The sequence below is a fragment of the Eptesicus fuscus genome, chromosome 3 (genome assembly GCF_027574615.1).
Source record: "Eptesicus fuscus isolate TK198812 chromosome 3, DD_ASM_mEF_20220401, whole genome shotgun sequence".
NCBI lineage: Eukaryota > Metazoa > Chordata > Mammalia > Chiroptera > Vespertilionidae > Eptesicus > Eptesicus fuscus.
Window position 1 is genome coordinate 48,032,443 of NC_072475.1, and position 20,155 is coordinate 48,052,597.

The 20,155-nt window shown below is 36.7% G+C and overlaps 1 protein-coding gene across 1 annotated transcript in view; it reads right to left on the reverse strand.

Annotated features, from left to right (window-relative positions):
* Positions 1-20,155, reverse strand: part of P3H2 (prolyl 3-hydroxylase 2) — a 165,316-nt gene that overhangs the window by 55,025 nt on the left and 90,136 nt on the right. The gene's annotated exons all lie outside the window — the stretch shown is intronic.

Below are 20,155 nucleotides of genomic sequence, written 5' to 3' on the forward strand. Positions count from 1 at the left end.
GTTTTTGATTTTGACTTTGCACATAGTGTGGTTTACATTGGCTTCCTTCTCCTGGAAATGTTATATTGTGGCAGAGTTTAGTAGCTTCATGTTTGGTTGGTCTGTACTAAGAAAAGATTGCCACTATGATCTTCCACGGAATCCAATATTCCCATCTCGTCTGCATATGGTACTACAAGCTTTGTATTTCTAGGGTCCCTGAGGCACAGGTTATTCTACTTTGTCTTTTAATTCAACATTTAATGAAGGTCTTGTGCTAAGTATTGAATGGGTGGGGATGGTGGGAGAAAATTGAGATAAGTCCTGTTTTTTAGTAGCTACTCTAGGGGATGGGATGAGAAATCAGACAAATACCTATAATTCAGGATTAAGTAAAGGACCATAAGGAAAGAAAAAACAGATTACTATAAGGAATCAAAGTAGCAAAAAGCACTTCTAACTAGGTGGATTTGGATCTCGAGAGTCTTCTTGGAGATCTTATTATGAATATGGCATTTGTAATGAACACTGAAGGATGGATGGGATTTCAATAGGCAGAGGTGCCAGGGAGAGCATTTCATCATGACACTGGGGACACTACGTATGAGAATTAGTTTGTTGGGAGTACAAATATTGAGAGTGGGGTTTAGAGTAGCTGAAAATACTTAAGAAGTAGACTGGTGCCAAAGTATTGTGGATTTGAAGCTAAGCAAATTTGGAAGGGCACTTGAAAATTTCAGGGTAATGGAGTGACTTTAATCTTTTGAAGCTCTCTTCCAGAAACATCTCCATCTCATTGGAAAGGAGTAAGTCTAAATTACTAGGTTATACTAGCAATGTAGAATGATCCATAGTTGACACAGGCAGATTAGATGAATCCCACTAAGTTCCAGGTGCCAGTACACCCTAAACCTCCAATCAGGTCTCCACCTGGCCTTAAAGCCTGAGCACTATGGAACCAGGCCACATACTTACACTCTAAAAGTACAGTATGTCGTGCATGCCAATAAAGTGCTAAAATGCCACATTTCCTATTTCTGGAAGACTCACCTTCTGTCAATCTAAAACCTTTTATATTTTAAAGACTCCATAGCAAGTCCAATTTCAACCAGAGAGAAATCGCAGCCAAGTCATTAAAATGAACATAGACTTCCATCTGGAAGTTGCCACCTCTACTCTTTCCACCCAGAAGAACATGTGGTCTTATTACAAAATAATATAAGCAGTGTTCATGCTTTTCATTTGAAAACACTCCCATGAGGCACTAGAGGAATTCTCACCTGCCTCTACTTGGAGAGATTCTGTTACACTTTCATTAATTATTGCCTCATGCCCCATATGAGCAGAGTCTTTATGGGGAAGCCTTTATAAATTGGTAATTATTAACCTTTGCTTTCCTATTCAGGAAGTGAGAATTCTGAGACCTATAAGAATAAAAGGGAGATAAATGGGAGCCTAAATCCTCCTCTTGCAAATCCCAGTTCTAATGGAAAAGAGGCTAAGAGCAAATGCCTGGATAAAATGTGCATATTCTCAAAGGGAAGGGAGTAAATATGTATGTACACATCTGAAATTAACAATAAACTCCTACTACTTATTTTTTCAAAGAAATTTAACTTAAATTATCTCAAATAATCATCATATGCAGGCTAGGTGGATACTAATATCTAATTTCACACTGAGAAAAATGAAGCTCAGAGAGGCTAAATAATAATAGTTTCCACTATTATTGAGCACATAATATGTCAGAGAACTGAAATAAATGTTTTAGATATACTACCAAATGTTATGGGCTAAACTGTATCCCCTAAAATGTATATGCTGAGGCCCTAACTCCCAGTGCCTAAGAATGTGACTGTATTTGGAGATAGAGACTTTTAGAGGTAATTAAGTTAAAATAAGGCCTTTAGGGTAGGCCCTAATCCCATCTGACTGGTGTCTTTAAAAGAAAAGATTAGGACATAGAAAGACCAGGGACTCTTGGCACACAGAGGAAAAGACCAGATGAGGACACAGTGAGAAGGTGACCATCTGCAAGACAAGAGGTTGACCTCAGAATATTATAGACACTGTGATCTTGAACCTCAGGCCTCGAGAACTGTGAGAAAATAAATGTCTGTTGTTTAAGCCACCTGTCTGCAGTACTATGTTATGGAAGCCTTAGCAAGCTAACATACCACCTTTTAAAAAATAATAGTGAAGTAGGAATCAATAACTTCATTTACAATTAAGAAAACTAAAAACCATGAGTAATTGAATCTAACTTTGAACCCAATGATATCTTACACCAGATCTCAGACCCTTAATCTCTCAGCTATATTCTCAAGTAATAAGATGATCAATGACAATGCTAGCAACCAAAGAGAACATTATAACTTTTAATTCAGTGTTCTTTGTACAAAAAGTATCATGAAATTACCTTGGAAGATCCATTTAACATTAAAACAGGATGGAAAACAAGGACAGGAAAAAACAGAGTTCCTAATGAAAATTTAAATAACTGGTTTCCTTTGTAATATCTTAGGATAAGGTTAAAAAAATCAAGGCAAATGATTATTTTCTTATAGGCATTCTGGAGTGGTAAGTCTGTTTTTATTTATGGTACATAAACCTCCCATTTTGATTTATTCTAAAATGGAGTTTGATCAAGAATATTCTGCTAAGCATCTCTTTCATTTTATTGTAAGTAAAAAGTTTTCCTAATGCAGAAAACTCCCAATGGGATGATACTTTCTTGGTATTATTTTAATTAGTGGTAAAGTTCCTCCAAAATGCTGAAAACTCATAGTACCATATAATCAGACAGAGAAGTCTGCCTGGGAAATGTCATCTTAATTTTGTGGAAGAAGAATTTCTGAAACTCACATGGACTCTGGTCTGATAAAATGAAAAGTGAAGTTTCTAACAACAGGGATGGACTAAATTACAGTACAATCATATGGTAGAATATTTTGTGCCCACTGAGACTAGGCATGCAGAGATGTGCATGATATGCTCTTGAGAACAAAGCAGACTGTATATGTATAAAATGAATCCAGTTATGTAATATAAATTCATAAGAAAAGTTTTATACGCCAAATAATGATAGTAGCTGTGGTCAAGTGGAATCAGGGGACTTAATAATTATTATTTTTATCTTTTCTCCCCATTTTCATAAGCAAACATATGGCATGTGTGTGTTATGAAGAAACACATGGAAGTAGAGTGAGAAATTTAGTGAGGTAGTTAGGCTATAAGTAAATATCTGATTCAATCCTTTTTTTTTTTAATTGGAAAAAATTGTGTGCTATCTAACCTTGATTCCAAGAGGAAAAAATACTCCTCTGGGAATCAAGGTTTATCATGATTTCCTGAAAAAAAAATTTTTTTCAGGTAAGGAGGAGCTTAATCTTTGAAAAAGGTCTGTTAATGCCACCAGTGAATTTGATTTATGTAATTTAAATATGACAAGTGAAATTCTGAAAAGCTGTATGTATGTGTTCATGTGTACATGTATGCACACACATGTGTATGAAGGGCATCATATTCAAGCACACAAAGGGAAATAGCTATGGGAAACATTCTTGTGAGCTCCTGCTTCCCTTAATCTATTTACCACACAGAAGCCAGAATAATCTTTCTAAAATGCATATCTGATCTTATCCCTCCCTGATTTAAACTTTCAAAGGCTCTCCCCTAATCTGAGGCTAAAGTTCAAATTCCTTAAGTGATTTGGAAGCTCCTGCCTGGCTGGTCTGGTTGTACCTGTCAGACTCAACTGCTCACTATTCTTTGTTGCTTTCTAAACTATGGTCCTAACCCAGGGGCGCGCGGCCTCCCCCGGACTCAGGGGATCAGGGTGAGGCTGGAGCCCGGGTCCGTGTGAGGCCGCGCGCACCTGGGTCCGGGTGAGGCCACACACCCTGGGGCCCGGGTGATGCTGGGTCCCAGGTCCAGGTGAGGCCGAGCGCCCCTGAGTCCAGGTGAAGCCATGCCCCTGGGTCCGGGCGAGACCAAACCAGAGGGAGTCGGACCTGCATTACCACCATTTGTCCACCATTGAGCTGAAAGGTCAGTGCCGACATGTACACATAAGGAACTGGTGGACACTGAAATTGGGTCTCAAAAGAACTGTTGGTCCAGAAAGAAACTCACTACAGACTGATTCATTTGCCTGTCAGCATAACTATTATTGCTTGTCTCACATTCGGTTCTTATATTTCTAGTAACACATGATCTCACTCATCTAGGGGAAATGATGAACAACATAGACTGATGAACAAGAACAGACCCAGAAACAAGGAGGCATCGATCGGACTGTCGGGCCTCAGAGGGAGGGTAGGGGAAGGTGGGGGTAGGGGGGAGAGATCAACCAAAGGACTTGTGTGCATGCATACGAGCCTAACCAATGGTTAAGGACAACAGGGCGGTGGGGGCATCCGTGGGGAGGGGTGTGGGATGGGAATGGGGGGATGAGGACAAATATGTGACACCTTAATCAATAAAGAAATTTTAAAAAATAATAAAAAAATAAACTATGGTCCTGTAGAATTCCGTCTCAGTTCCATTCTCTCTCTCCCCTCTGAGAGTCTGTAGTGTTCCTTTCCCTGGAAAATTCTCCTTCCCAATCTTTACCTCATTAGTTCTTATTCATCTTCAATAGTTTGCTTAGATATTATTTTCTCTGCTGTGTCTGCCATGAACCACTAAATCCCACATGCCTGGTTAAACTCTTGAGCTAACCCACATAGTGCCTCCTTCAGAGTATTACAACCATCCACAGACATGCCGGAGTTCCCCACAAGTCCTCTGGGGGCAAAGTTCTAAAGACATCGTTTACCAGTATACAGAAGAAGATTGAGATTTTGCAAGCTAAAAAAATAATAATAACTCATTTGTAGAAAAACAGAATTCTTATCTTTTTAAATTTGAAATTATACTCAATTCATAAAAAGCTGTGTTTCTATGTCTCTCTGATTGGCTGTTGTATTACCCTCTTTGGTATAATTTGGGTCTCAATAAGAACTTGATGAAAGCCTGTTCATGTACTTGTCCACTCATCAAACACTTATTGATAACCCTTGATGTTTCTGTGGGTTAGTCACTGATTATACATGATAGGCACCCAGGGCATGAGTGTGTCTCTCAATACATATGAATATCCATATAATAAGAGATTATAGCATTGTGAGGACTACAGCAAGTAAACGGATGATAATCAAATAGTGAGTTAAGTGCCAAAGGGAGTGGTGTGGGAACACACAGAAAGAGCACCTAACTCAAAATAGATGCCATTTATCACCTCATCAAGTTTAAAAATTATGGTAGCTAGTTAACAATTATAGCACTCTCTTGATAGCTACTTCCCAAAAGGAGTTTGGTTAAACTGGAACTATTAAGTCATTTTTAAGCATTTTGAAAAATTAAAATAAACTAATGATAATTTTAGCCAACTTTGATGAACTGAAACACATTTCACTTAAACAGGCAGAGACTTCACCAGCTACTGGATGGTGGATTCATCCATGGAAAGACAACTGAATCTCTCTTCTTGCCACGTGGGATGACGCAAGGGTGAGGCATGTAAGAAGAGAAAAATAGACAAATAAAATCTGTAAATTCCTAAGAGAAAACAGATTTTCCTTGTAAATATTTCCCCTTAGGATTTCTGACATCCTTTAGAGAAACGATGATTTTAACAACCCTAGCTTTGAATGCTGCAGGGTTTTCAAATATCTTTTCCAGAACCAGAGGGTAAATGGAATAGTCCTGGCTGCCAAATACTGATGACTTGAAAATCCCCTATGAGGGAGAAAAAGGAAAAAAAAGTCAATTAAATCATCACCTCATCATTTTTGCATACTGCACTAAGACCAAAATTTTAGTGTGGTAGGCTATCAGTAAATATCTGATTCAATCTTATTTAAAAAATAAAATAGGAAAAAAAAATTGTGTGTTATCTTTCCTTGGTATTTTTCCCCTGAGAAAAATAGCACTGATCTAGGAGTCTGATGTGCACTCCCTTTTTGTGTCTTGCTCATCCCTTTTGGACCCACCTTGAACTACTCCTCAAGATGAGAATGGATCCAACATTTCTGATCTTTCCCAAGCTGTTATCATTAGGGTCTGGTTTAGTTCAGCATCATTGCACTCGCCTCTGGGATTTTATTGTCTACTAGAGGAAAAAAAATGTTTGGTTGAAAAATACAGACAATAAATAACTGATTTATGGGAAGCATTTATTACTTACAGGTGAGGAATTAGGGAGAGATTTATGAAGAACATATTTATGCTTGCCTTTGAGGAAAAGATGTGACTTGGATATGAGAAGTAGGTGCTCAGCAAAAGTTTGTTAAACTAAAAGATTAAGTGAATGAATGAATGATTGAATGAATGAATGAATACCTACAACATGTCTTTATGAAGTCAGAGAATTTCTTGTCATTGAAATTATTTTCTCCAAATAATTTTTATTCTTTCTGAGAGAAAAGTAGACAGATGACCAACAGGTATGGCTATGTGAGAAAGCATATTATTGGAAGAGAGAAGTAAGACTCCATAAAGGAGTGACACTTGGGATCAACCATGATACATGAACAAGGTTGAACAGCTGAGGATGGATAAAGAAAGGTATTCTGGGTGAAATAAGTGTAACTGACAAAAGTACAGTGCCTGAAAAGTATAGGTTATGTACTGAGAAAGGCATTCCAATTGTCTGAGGTTGATTGGCAAGAGTGGGAAATCAGGCTGGATGAGTAATTTACATTGTGAATGTATTATACTCAAATGAATGTGGACACCAACCCTATGCCCACATCTGTGGCCTGAGTCAAAATGAGGAGTTCACTGTCTTGTCTGCCATTTCTGGGCTTGATGTCTTTTCCACTTGGATAAAGAGGAAATGTGAGACCAGGACGCAGAAGACATAGATTCTAATTCTGGCTCTGCTGGCAACTTGGTGAGTAACTTAAGCAAGCCAATCAATATCTCTGAATCTGCTACTTCATTTGTAAAGTGGAAGGATTAGGCCAGAGGATCTTTAAGATGACTTCATGCTTGCTATGTTTACCTATTTATATCACATACCTTCCAGGAATGAAAGTCTTAAATAGTGTAATCAGCTTAATCCATATAAAAACCTACAGTGTGAAAAGTTTGAAAGGGTGCTTCATAAATAACAAGCCTTACTCAGAGACCCTTTGGCTCTCCCTACCTGGCTTCACTCACTGAAGATAAATCATTCCCATCCCAGGACCTTCCTTTCTTGCCAATAAGAGACTATTCACAGAAGAAACAGCACTGATCTAGGAGTCTGACATGCAACTTGCTCATCTTCTTTTGGCCAACCTTGAACTACTCCTCAAGAAGAAAAATCTACTTGAGAATGGGTTCAGCATTTCTGATCTTTCCCAAGCTGCTATCATTAGTATATGGTTTAGGTAAGCATCATTGCACTCGCCTACGGCTCATGCTACAGAAGGCAGATGGGGCCCCTTAACACTTTAATCTTTTGAATATTCCTGGAATGAACTAGGGTTCAGCCAGTACCTTTGGAGAACTGCTTTGAACAAGATCCTAAGTGTTACATTCTTGCCTGTCCTAAAACTTTTCCCAAAGGAAAGGGCTGGAGATAAATAGAGGTTGAAGAAGTTTGTGTGCAAGCATGTGTCGTGCCTGCATCTTGCTTCTTGACTAATATTTTCCCTTAGAACTAAGGAATGGTGTCTCTCAATTCTCTGCCTCAATCATCAGCAATGTATCTATGGTTTCCTTATACTTAAGGGAGAAGAAATCCACAATATAAATCATTGAGAGAATTTCCTATTCTTTTGTTGCTAAGAATATGTGATAAGTCCTAATTTCTCTTAATGGTTTCATGTATATAATGGGAATAATAATAATGCTTAATTCTTATTTTATTTTCCACTTATAGTTTACATTTAATATTATCTTGTATTAGTTTTACTTTATTTTTTAATCTGAATGTGATTTGTGGGAAGCATGACAAATTTTTAAATTACAAATTGAACATAAGTTTACCATATTCCCACTACTTTATCCATTGAATCTCAGAGATAAAAAAGACGAGAGTACAAGCTTGACCAAACCTCCACCCTTTCTTTTGGTACTTGAATCTTCTGAAAAGTTCTATCAATGGTCATGTTACTTCTTCTTGAAGTAACCCCCAGTGACAGGACATTCACCATCTTCCAAAGCAGCCCATTATAGTTTTATGCAGCTTTGGCCATTCTAAAATCCTGTTTTATGATGACTAGAACCTGTGTTAAATTTTTACCAGCTGGTTCCAATCCACTCATCACATAGGTCTAAAGTAGCCCTTCAAATGTAGGTACACTAAACTAATGAGTCCTTTCAGTAGAAAATGTTGGTCCTTCAAAAATATTTTTATCATGGGCTATCAATATCTTAGATCTGAACTCTCTATCATGGAACCTACCCCATCTTCTCTTTCTGTGTTCCCTTACATTTGTCCTTTAGTCCCTTTCCAGCTGTTCTGTCAGTCACATACCCTAAAGAATTTTGTTCAAGGAAGCAGTGTATCATATGGCAATGTCATTTATTTTTCCTTCATAAATCAGGCAACCATGACTCGAGCAGTGAAATTCTACTTAGTAGTTTAAATTTAAGCCACCTCAGCTGCTCTCTCAGGGGAAAAAAAAAAGCACACAACCAAAAAAACTATTTTACTGTTGGTTCTCTAGTTACAGAAGTTTGGGAATCATCCCAAAAAATATTTCAAAAAGAGATATTATTTCCAGAGGCTAAATAGCACACACATGGGGTACAAAAGATTTGTTAACTGCATGGAGCCAGCAACAGCATGGTAAATATATCTGACTCCTGACAATAACCAAAACAAGTCCAAAGACAGCTTGGATAATGGGAAATGGATTTAAAAAGAAGTTCTCTTCTGGATTTCTCCTTACCACATTCACTGCCAGCAGTACACAGTTATGTGTTTGCCATTGAGCCACACCTCTAAGCCACAATGCATTATGCATGTGGTAAGAGATGCTGAGTGCTGCTGATGCTATGGCCCTTGTTAATCTTGGATCAGTAGGCAAGCTTTGTATGCGGATGTGCAAGCAAACAGATTAACATTATATCTCTCTACAATCTATTTTCTGAAAAATGTCTCTTTAATTTCAATGATCTTGTCTTTGTAATTAAAGCCAAATTCCTTTGGACATTGGAATGGTAACGATTGGTCCCAAGAGAGTATAAAAATGCTTTAATGCCAGAGAATATTTGCTAATTCCATAGACACATACATCCTGGACATACATATTAACCTTAAGTATAACAGATTTGAACAAGTCGGTGAAAGTAAATGTGCTTAACTTATCTTTCTCACAAATTGTCATGTGAGTAGCCAATTCTATAGTTCTTTAGGAACCCATCCTTTTATAATGAAAGCTTGTACATGCTGCCATTCATGAAGTACATTAACCTTTATGAAGAAGTGCTGTACTACTCAGTAAGAATAATTTCTAAGAAGAGGATGCCTACTTTATTTTCTCAGTCATTATGGTCTATTTGGTAAACTCATTATTCATATCTCCTCACCAATTAATCTCCCTTGCATACAGATGCACTTTTCTGCAAATTAATAATAATAATAATAATAATAATTAACACATATTGTATTATTGTGCAAAGCACTTTAAATTAATTAGCATTAATTTAATCTTCTTAATAACTCTATAAGGTGGGTGCTAATAGTCCTATTTTACTGGTGAGAAAACCACAGCTAAATTAAGTTAAATATTTCAGGTCTTTCTAACTCCACTATTTCATGCTGCTAGTTTATTTTTATACTAGAGGCCTGGTGCACAAAATTCGTGCACTGGGGGGGTAGGTGTCCCTCAGCCCAGCCTGCACTCTCTCTAATCTGGGACCCCTTGGGGGATGTCCGACTGCTGGTTTAGGCCAAATCTCACATCCCTCTCACAATCCGGGACTGCTGGCTCCCAACTGCTCACCTGCCTGCCTGCCTGATTGCCCCTAACCGCTTCTGCCTGCCAGCCTGAACACCCCCTAAACACTCCCCTGGCAGCCTGATCAATGCCTAACTGCTGCCCTGACAGCCAGATTGCCCCCAACTGCCCTCCCCTGCCAGCCCAATCACCACCAACTACCCTCCCCTGCCAGCCCAGTTGCCCCTAACTGCCCTCCCCTGCCGGTCTGGTTGCCTCCAACTGCCCTCCCTTGATGGCCTGATTGCCCACAACTGCCCTCCCCTGCCAGCCATATTATGGCAACCATCTTGTGACCACATGGAGGCAGCCATCTTGTGACCACATGGGGGTGGCCATCTTGTGTAAGGGTGTGATGGTCAATTTACACATTACTCTTTATTATATAGGATGGGCATAAGGAGGGAATGAACTCAAAGTGGTTGTAGATATATTTCTGCATGTACCACTTGAGAATGCTGTACTCCTCTCTTCAAATTGTTCACTATTTTAAGACAGAATAACTATTTCTATATTTCCCTCTAATACAGATGTCTGCAAACTCCTTACATGGTAATGTACCAACTATTATGGAAATACACGCAGAAACCTTAGTGCCACTGTGACTGATGTAAGAAAAAACTACTGGATTATATACCATTCAGTCTTGTCCAAAACACACATGGAAGACTTAAAACACAGTTTGACCAAGGCCTCCCTTGAGAAAGCCAAGAAAATTGCTATTAATTTCAATAAATGAAGAGAAAAACACAAAGGGGACTGGCCCTCCTAGTGTCTGTGAACACAGACTCCTCTCAGACAATTTTCATTAATGATACTGATGTTACATTTAAGCCCATATTCTCCTAGAATAAATGCCTATCTTATATCCAAATGCAAGGTATTTCTTTCTAATTCAGAAGCACAATGTGAGAGCTACATATTCAGACTATGGTACTGGACAGGGTGAGCTCAGTTTCCAGAACTGAGAAATGCTATTGACTCAGTGACTTATTTATTTATTCTTACATGAAAATGCCCTTCTATTCCTACATCCAGTCCTAAATCCACACCTGTCAGAATGCTCATGGTTATTTCTACTACCATTTACTGTACTTTGTAATAGTAAGCAGACAGATGACCCTGGGTCTGTCTTCCATTTGTGAAACCTCAGTCAAGTCGCTGCACTGCCCTCCTAGTTTTAATAACCTCATGAATAAAATACCGGTAGTAATGACAATCCCTGTTTGGTTTGCCTCAAGTGGTTGCTGCTAGAAGCAAATGGAAAAATCTATGTGACATTGTTTAAAACACACACACACATACACAAATACATACACCCACAAATCCACAATTAATGTTGGTGTGATTATTTCTGTTTAAGTATGTCTTCTTTTCATTGTGACAAGAATTTGTCATGTTTCTTGCTGTCTTGAGACTTTAGGAAGGATAGACTTTCGGTGAATGTTAATGATATTGATGAGAATGAATCTTAGCAAGCCTCACCCAGTGGACACAATTCAGTCAGTAGCCATGATCAGTGTCAGCAGGAGGTGGCACAAGCCCAATGGCTGTGATTAGAAAGTTCACAGTTGGTTTACTTCTGTAATAAAGTAGGAAGCCATCAAATTAACTTCAGAGTCTCTTCCATTAGCTGTGGTGGTTGCCACCTTCAGAAAGGCTAAGGCATTCAACACCAGGTGTCTGGTAAAAACAAAGGTAGTGATTCAAGAAATGGGCACCAGATATCATGAAATCAGGGATAACTTTTAGCACACAGATATGTTACCTTAATAAGGCAAAAATCCAAGAGATTTAGGAAAAAGTAAAATCAATTAAAAGATGCTTTCTGGGGAAGAGCGGGAAAATTTTCCTAATAGCCAGGTTTGCCTCTTCTTTTCCATCTTAATCCAACAAATTTTCCTTCCTTTCTATTTAAGCAGTTTACTGGATCCCCAAATATAGCATCAGCAGTAACTTCAAAGAAGCCACGATGAGTCCTTCAAGGACTTTCCCTCATAAGCATCTTTTTTATGGCTGAACAGGCCTGACCTCCAGGTCTCATCTTAAAAGTCAGAACTTTCCCAGTTCATGAAAGCCTCCTATGTCTGATCAGTTCCAGATACATAGCAAAATTAAATAGGGTCACAGTTAAGTGTGGATATTTAGTGTGAAGCCCATCCAGGGGTGGGGGAATTTCTCCTGTGCGTGGTCTGGCTGGGTGGCTGCCACAGACACATGTTGATTATTTTAATTCTGCTGAAGTGCCTGGAGCCTAATTTGGCCTAAAGCTTCGTAAGGAGTCATTTTCCAAAGTGGAGGGGACTGTCAAAAATGTGAAACAAAAGGAAGCAATGTCTACAAAATCCCACTTAAAATGATGCTAGAGTAAGGACTGGCAGGTTATGGAGCTGCAGTGAGTTTTAGGCATACTTTAGTTGCAACCTCTCAATTTTATGAAAGAAGAGACAGATCTGGAAATGGGTAAATGATTTTCCCACATTCACTTGGGAAACTTCAGACCTCAGGACCCAAGCTAACCATCTTTGCCTTACACCAGGCTAGAGTCTTCCAGATGTAAAGAATGCCAAAATTATAAACATCTGGAAACACCCAGCATGGGATGTTTCCAAATAATCAGAAATTTGGATTAAAAAGTTAATATACAACAGAAAACATTTGGATGGTTTCAGAGATTTCACACCATTTATGTAAATGTTTTAATCTGGTGGAGAAATAAATGAAATCAAGAAATACAAAAGTGATTCTCTTTCTTATGCATCATTGTAGCTCATTAAAATCATGATGCTTTGCCTCTGTATTTATTTTTTTGGCATTTCTTAAACCTGGAAAAGTAAAATTCAATTGGCTTGTTTCACTTTGTTTTTAAAGTCTTCCTTTTTTGATTTTTTGGTTTTATAGCAATTAGATTTTCAACACTGTTAGAATGCATCAATCCAAACCAAACACATTTTTTCTTTTATAATTTCCTTTTTCCAAAGAGTAACTTTTTCTTCTCTGAAAATATTTTATTCCTAGATTATGTAAACTTTTCCTCATCCAGTTTTTTGAAAATTAAGTCCAGACTTAAAGCTAACATTGAACAAATCCGTAGTATTCATACCACCAGATGCTTATCCACCAGGTCACCAATTTGCCAATTCATCCATCCATCCATCCATTGACTTCCTTCCTCTTAGCCTATTTACTTAAAAATGACATTCTCGAGAATTCTTACATGCCTTACTCATAGTATTGTAACAATTAAACTGAAATGAGAAGAGTTTTGTAAACTGAACATATCAAACAAATGATATTTGTTCTAATATCTGGGTCTGATTTTTCAATGGAAATTTGCTGGGGTATAAAGCCAAAAGATTTAAAAGTTTAGGCTAGGAGAGAATATCTAAATTTTATTTCCAATATCAGTATTTTTCACAAGCCAAAAACTGATATTAGATGAAATACAAACATTAACTCATTAAATCCATATAACAATCTTATAAAGTAGGTATCATTGTCATGCTCATTTACATATGGGGAAACTGAGGCACTAAGAAGTACCTGAAGAAGGAACTTGCCCAAGCCAATGGGATTAGAAATAACAAAGAACGTAATTCAAATCAGGCAGTTGGTTCTGAGACATATGATTATAAGCTATGATGCCTAGCTAAGTCCTTATCACTTAGCTCTGGAGAGAGAAACTCCCAAACACATAACTTACTATGAAGTAGAGGTGATATAAACTTACCTCTGTGTTCTATCCATAAGGGCAATCAAACTAGGGTATCACAGCCAGCTAATTCCCCACTATGAAAAATACAGTAAATCCATCCTTAACTGAGATGAGAGACAGTGGTGGGGTACATGAAAAGACTCAAAATAAAAGAATTCATTCTGAGGAATTATGACCTCATAAGGAAACATCAGATTATAGGGAAGGAGGTTATTAGTTAATCTATAAAACATTGTAAATATTTAATCTGGTGGAGAAATAAATGCAATCATCATTCCCTGCTCAAGATTTTACTTTGCTATTCTCCCCTCTCACCTCATGCTGGTACCTGAGTTTTGCACACAGGAGATCCTCTGTGCTGGATCTGAGCATCTGCCCTCCTCTCTACCTTTACAGAATAGAGTTCTAAGACCAGGCTCATATTGTTCCCTGAAGCCTCTGCAGTCTACACTTTGGCCTTTCCTTTGAGTGGCTTTTTCTATTCCTCAATTAAAAAAAAAAAAAAATCCCATGCCGAAACCGGTTTGGCTCAGTGGATAAAGCGTCGGTCTGCGGACTGGAAGGTCCCAGATTCGATTTCGGTCAAGGGCATGTACATTGGTTTCGGGCACATCCCCCGTGGGGGATGTGCAGGAGGCAGCTGGTTGATGTCTCTCTCTCTCATCGATGTTTCTAGCTCTCTATCCCTCTCCCTTCCTCTCTGTGAAAAATCAATAAAATATATATATTTTTAAAATCCCTCTATTTCCTAATATTCCTGAAAGTAAAAACATGATTGGTATTCCCTTTGATTCTTATTCTGGTAGAGTGCAAAGTCAGGGTGAAAGGCCTAAAAAGCCAAGTCAGGATTTGGGAGAACAGGAAAACTCATTTTTGAGAGCTGTTCCAGCCAAGCTCTGGAGTCTAGAACTCCTCTATTCCTCTTTCCAGTAGACACACTTGAAGGGAGATGTTTCTGGGCTTAACCTTTATAGCAGCCCTTCATACAGATGAATACTCAGTGAATTCTACTGGAATTAATTGAAACTCTACATTCTAAATTATTAGAATGAAGACCCTGTGTTCTATTTGATTTTATTGTTATTTTAATTTTTGTTTGGTTTCTTAGTTTGTTTACAAGGTCTATTCTTTAAAAGTGCAAACACATCTCTGCTAAATATAAGAGAAGAAAATGATGATAGGTCTGGACCTAGGCTAAACAAGAGTAAAGAGAGGAGAGTGAGAAAAGCCAAGGGAGAAATTCCCAGAAGCCAAGACAAAGGTAGAAAGCCTGAATTACAACCAACATAAAATCATCCACAGGCCTTTTTGATTTCTTTAGGCTCTCGTCTGCATTTCTTGAGTAAATATTGGATTACCTCTTAAAAGCTGGAGTGGGGATGATTAATGTTTACTGAGTAACTATTATGAATTTGACAGCTTGCTGGCAGCTCATGGACATTATCTGATAATGGAACTTTCAGTATCTGCATAGAAGCCGGTAATCTCAGCAACTAAAACCATTGATTCCGCTCACCATGAAATTCCTTATATTAGAGGTAGACCTCTCATTTAATCTCTTGCAGGTAATTACAAAGAAGATTTAGGAGGTCAAAGGCATCCAGAAAATATTAAAAACTTCATACTGTTAACCATATTAAATCTTAAACAGCCTCAACTTGACAATTATATTTGGTGAGAACTACATATTTACATGTCAAGCTGTGGTCAGTCTCTTACAACTGATAACACTCTAGAAATGCCCATAAGCAAAAGAAAATTGGTGACTTTCCATATTTTTTTCTCTTTTCATTAAAGCGTCTGATCTGTGCCCTACATTCAACATAATTTCTGACTTAAAATCATACCTAGTGACAAAATATTAGAGAAATCCTTATACACAGGGTTATTTAACCCTGTTTTAGAAAGTCAATCGATCTCAAACAAACTATGATAAAAAGTATTAGAAAAGGAAGAGATAAATTTATCATTTTTTAAGAACCCAAGAAAACATGCTGAATTATTATACTTATTTAGAGCTCGATTAGCTTTATAAAAAGATAATTATATAAGGATGTTTAGCTTTCCTGTATTTCTTTATTAAGTAATTTAAATATATAATTTTAAAAGATGCATCTACAAATTAAATAGATATAACTTTAAAACAATGACTTTTATAAGTTAAGTGTTATTATAGCTACATGAAGGAAACTAAAATTTCACTCAAAGATCTAAATATTAGAAAAATAATGAGAATCTCTTAGAACTATATCAAATGATTCTGATGTTCACATGGAAAAATGAGAAGGCAAAAGAGATAACATTTTGAAAAATCAAAAGTAATGGGTTAAAATTTGTTAGAATAAAGCAACAATAACTAACATAGTCGATTAGTGAGAGAAAATTGGACATAAAATCAATTGAACAAACCAAATAGACCATAAACAGATCTTAGGATACAAAGAAAGAGACAATACCACTATATATGAAATCAATAAATGTTAGAGAATATTGGTTAACTATTTAGAAAACATCACTTTGATCTTAGCCTGATATCATATAAATAATAAACTTCAGATAGATTAAAAAGTTACATGCACTGAAATGTTTCTTTAAATTATATACATTTTAAAAAGTAGAATATAATACATGTGAATATTTCTGATACTACCTGCATAAGGATAATTTCTTATGCTTAAAAGTGATAAAAGTAAATTATAAATCAATTAAATTGCCCTAAGATGATCAAACTATAAAACAACGGGAATAAAATATATGTGGATATTTCTGATTACTAGGTAAGAGAGAAGTTCTTATGTTTAAAATAATAGAAGACCTCACAAGGAAAAAGTTTGTCAATGTAAACACACATAAACTAAGAAAAATAAAACAAAATAAACCACCACATACTTCAAATGGTATACTCATGATGGAAAAATATTTTAAGCAAATGTAATTTATGTCAATATTTTAATATATAAGAAACTCTTGTAACTTTTAAGCAAAATCACTAAAACTCTAATAAACAATTAGAGTTTTAGTGATTTTGCTTAAAAGTCACAATCCAATAAGCCACAAAGGAACAAATACATACTGGTAATAAACATTTAAAATTTCAACTAAGATTTGTGTCAAAAATATTTCAATTACCAGTATTCACTAAAGTGCCAAGGTCATGAAAGACAAGTTTTGACCAAGAAACTGTCACAGACTTGAGGAGACTAAGGGGACACAACAACTAAATGCAGTGTGAGATCCTGGACTGGATCTTGGAACAGAAAAAGGACAATAATGGAAATATTTGTACAATTAAAAAAAGTCCTGTAATTTTGACCATTGTACCATGGATATATAAGTTGATATAAGGGAAACTGGGTAAAGGACATCTTATTTTTGTTATATTTGGGTAATTCTAATATTTTTTCAAAATAAAATTTAATTGTCTTGTGACTAAAGGGGGGAAAAAGTATAATAAAATTGTTGTATATTATCAAAATATTTCTCAGAAGAAAAAAGCTAGTTCAGTTATATAAGAATCAAAGAATCACAAACTATACATGAGTGCCTCAGAAGTAAAATAAAAGTAAATCTACCACAAAAGTGATAAACAGGGTTATCTGTCTTCTCACTTTTTTAAAACAGAAAGCCAATAATATTTCCGCAGTTAAGGAAACAAGTGTAAATACATATTTTAAGAGGAGGAGGAGGAAGAAATTGCAAAATATTGAGAGAAATATTTTTTAATTTTTCAAGGTATAAAGGACAGATGCTAATTTTCAAAGCCCAAGAAGTGCTAATGCAAGCTTATACGTTTCTAATACAATGTAGGAAACTTATGTCAATAGTGTGTCTCATTGTTGTGGTCAAGAAGAGGACATCACTTAATTGAACAGAGGAAATGCATTTAATTGAAAGATCAAATATTTAAATGAAATGTCACTGGTTATAAAAAAAATAAGAAACATTTAACAAAATATAGAAAATCTCTTTTTTTTTAAAAGACTACTTTTTCAGATAAGAAAGCTTAGAAATTCAGTGACTATATACGCAATCTTATGGAGTTATTGTGTATCTATAGGAACTTAAGTATCTTATGTTGACAGACTGTTATATATCATCATAAGTTCCCCTTTCCATCTCTGTACTTTTTCTTTGCTGTCTTTTTGCAGTTTATTCAAAAACACTTACTGAGTGCCTATTAAATGTCAGGCCTACTTCTACACCTGGGGATACAAGAATGGTTAGGACAAGTCCCCTGTCCTTGAAGAAATAACAGGGTTTAATTGACATTAGCTGATGTCCCAGAAACCTATGTCTAATGATAGAGGATGTACTTCTTTCCCACATTTTATTCTGAAGCAGATATTTATAAATTAATTATCTCTTCAATTCCAGAAATGTACATGACAGAACTCCCTGGTACACATTACTCATTCTCAAAGATAAAATAATTCTTTCAAGTCACTATAATCCTGAAGTATGGTATCAAAATGCTGGTTCATCTGCTCGTGCACTTAATTTAACACATGGATTGCCTTGGAATTCTGGTGAGACTCTAAATTCTTTGTCCTAAAGAAACATTTAAAGACTTCAGTTCCATAATTTCTGTGATTTTCCCTCAAGAAATTTAGAACAAAAATTCAATGTTAAGGTTTTAGTAACAACAAGGAGGAGAGAGGAAGAGAATGGAGGAGGCAGGAAAGAAGGAAGGGAAGGAAGGATCAACCATATAAAAGTAAATGTTAGACACTGACTCAGAAACCATGAGAAAAGAGTAGCATAACATTAGCATTTACATGGTACATTTGGAGCTTTGGCTTTGCAAGATCAAAATTTGAGGCTTATTTCCTTCTAGAAACATTGCCTACAATTAGATAAATTGTCATTAGATTGCAGAGGGCACCTAATCACCAAGGTGGGGCATTACATTTTGGCTTTCTTAGTACCGTTGCTTTAATTTACACTAAAAGACAGCAGGGTGGGGGTATTGCACTATTGATAACACAAAATTATTCCCATTTAAAGAAAAGGCAAATGGCCAAGCACCATCTGTTGAACTTTAGGGGACTTGGGGACTTGAAACAAACCCAGATTGCATGTTAGAATGTTTCACTGGATTTTCCTAAACATATGCTGCTAATTAGCCGAGAGGTTTGGAGTGGGAGCAGCAACAAGAGGTACATCAGAAATGTGCCAGTTGGTAAGTAGTTTAGTTTAAAGCATACACAGTAAACTGTAGTAAAGAGTTCATGGGAAGTATCTATCAGTTGAATGAGTATTTCCTACTAATCATTTATTGAATTGCAATTACTATCGGTACTGTTCTAGTTCTGAATCATTTGGCTTCCCATTTTCCACACTCAGAATAAAACTTACTTCTGAAAGTCCTAGTTTCCACCACCAGTTCCTTCCTACCTCTGTTTTTCTCTAATATTAAGTGGTAGTTTCTGCCTTTTGTATTAATCACTAATAACATTTAAAGTGGCATATCACTTTACAGTTGACAAGCTGCATCCCATGATTATTTCATGCTTAATAGAATTTTATGAGATTGTTCTTTTTTATCTCCATTTTAAAAACAGTAACACCACATCTCAGAAAGAATATGTCTTAACGATTGCATGGAAACAAGGCAGGGAGTTCAACTCAGAATCTATTGTCAAATCACATTCATTTCTCTTTTGATTTCTTCCTCAATCTTACTCACTCAACCTATCTTTGACCTTTATTGAAAGAAAAGAAAATTAGTTTTCCCCAGTTCCCTTTGTAGAATCTGACCCAGGCCAGGAACAACATGGGGTCTACCACAGCTTGTCGGGCACCCTGACCTGCCTCCACTGTGATGTTGACCAGGCACTGGCCATCGTGTATTACATACTTACACTGACTCGTTTAAAAATAAAGGCCTCAGAGGGAGGGCAGAAGAGAGTAGGAGGGTGAGAAGAGATCAACCAATGACCTTGTATTCATATAAGCATAACCCATGGACATAGACAATAGGATGGTGAAGGTCTGGGGTGGGGGGTGGAGGTGGGCTAGAAAGGGTCAATGGGAAGCAAAAGGGGACATATGCAATACTTTAACAATAAGGATTTTTTTTAATAAATAAAAGAATAAAGGCCTCCAAAGACATGGAAAGTCTATGAACTGAATAATCAATCTTTGAAAAACTAACCTGACAGCATTGGCAGGATAGAAAGGACATAGTTACTTGGTAATGGGATAAAATTTTCAACTAGCAAAGGAAAATATCTTGGATTGGCAGTTGCAGAAGTCCAAACAATTTAAGACAATAGTAATACTCCCTACGTGTGCATATCTTTTATTGTTTATGTTGGCCAGTCACATAGCCCATGTCACTTGACTCTCAAGAGGAAAGCAAGTATGGATCATTGTAAAGTGAAAGATATTATCGTTGAATAATTTCCCATCCCAATTTTAAGATATTATCACCAAGCAGAGTGTCTTTCCCAAAAGTAGAAGCAAATTATAGGTCAAAATCTGC